This window comes from Asterias amurensis, chromosome 5 (assembly GCF_032118995.1).
Source record: "Asterias amurensis chromosome 5, ASM3211899v1".
Taxonomy (NCBI): Eukaryota; Metazoa; Echinodermata; class Asteroidea; order Forcipulatida; family Asteriidae; genus Asterias; species Asterias amurensis.
In genome coordinates, this window is record NC_092652.1 from 8,533,088 (window position 1) to 8,534,783 (window position 1,696).

A 1,696-nucleotide genomic window follows, 5' to 3' on the forward strand; every position below is an offset into this window, starting at 1 on the left:
CGTAAACTGCGTGCGTGTGTGTGCGGTGTGACGGTTTTAGTAACAAAATAATATAGAACACCAGTTGCCAGACCAAAAAATTAATGATTCGCCTATGTAGTGAGTACACGTCAAAGGACCTGTCTACTTTATAAGGGTAGACTTCGAACCAGTCCTCTTTTGCAGCTGGTTGGGGTGGGGGGATGTTCCCTCTCCTCTTTCCACCAATAAACAAAAAATAGTCGCGCGCTAGCTGTACATAAACCAGCCGCAACGGAAGATGTTCGGATGCGGATCCAAGCAATTTTTAAGACGGGCTGCATGAAGATCCACCCGAAGGGCGACGAAGCATGGTGTTTTGTATCATATCACTATCAGGCAAAGTTGTCTACTAAAAAATAATAAGAGAGCGGACCCTCTTCCGGAAGAGGATTATCCCAGTGCCGCGGCGCAAATATCACTGTCAGGTCCTCGACATTCAATCATCTTTAAGAAATGGCTTGTAAACTGTTCCTACTTGCCTGGAAACAACATGTGCAGTAATATTGTTCAGGCCCTTCTTCCTTTTAAAGTGTACATTCAAAAAAATTCTCAATATGCCTAAAGTGTATTACGGTCACTTTTGAACCGTCATCACCAGAAAGAAATAAGTTGCTGAATTATTATTCAGACGTGTTCAGAAAAAAAATCGGCTAGAAAGAAGAGATGACTATGTACTGGTATCAGCCCCCCCCCCCCACACCCAATAAGTAAACGTATTAAAACAATTTTGTATCCGCTACATCTCAACCAAACATCGGGAAAACTTTCAAACAAACTAACACCCCGATATCCCCCCCCCCCCCCCCCCCCCACTTCATCAGCTGGTTGAAATCCAGTGATCCCTGTGGTGGTCAATGTAATTAAAGTCATCTGGAAGTGGTATTTTGTGATTAAAAAAAAATAGGTTTAAACATAGCCTTGCTCAAGGCAGTCGCATTATTCGCTCCGAAAAGACGCCGCTGTTAAAATATACCCTGTGCGTGGTGCGTGCGATCACACCGCATGACCAACCCGTATACACACTGTCACATCGTACGACTACTGTGCACACAAGTCATCCGCACTCGTACAACTAACCGCATGCGGAGGCCTCCGCATGCGGATAGTGTACGGGGGCATCGTGTCGTGCGATGTTACGCACAGTGAATACGGGTGGGTTTTTATACAGCGGCGGTCTTTTTTCGGAGTGAATAATTCGACTGCCTTGAGCAAGGCTAGTTTAAACAATTTAGTTTCCATGTTGTTTACAGATTTGAAAAAAACCCGACCCGAAACATTGTGAGAAACGGCTCCCTCTGAAGTGACATAGCTTTCGAGAAATAAGTAATTTTCCACGATTTTGATTTCGAGACCTCAAGTTTAGAAATTGAGGTCTCGAAATCAAGCATCTAAAAGCACACAACTTCATGTGACAAGGGTGTTTTTTCTTCCATAGTTATCTCGCAACTCCGACGACCAATTGAGCTCAAATTTTCACAGGTTTGTTATTTTATGCATATATTATTGATATACACCAAGTGAGAAGACTGGTCTTTGACAATTACCAATAGTGGCTACTGTCTTTAAAAAAGAGGGGTGTGCAAAAAAAAGGGGAAAGTAATTGATATAAGATTAAAGTAACATGAAGGCTTATGCCCTATAGTTTAAAAAGTTTTAACATGTGTACTTTTGTTGT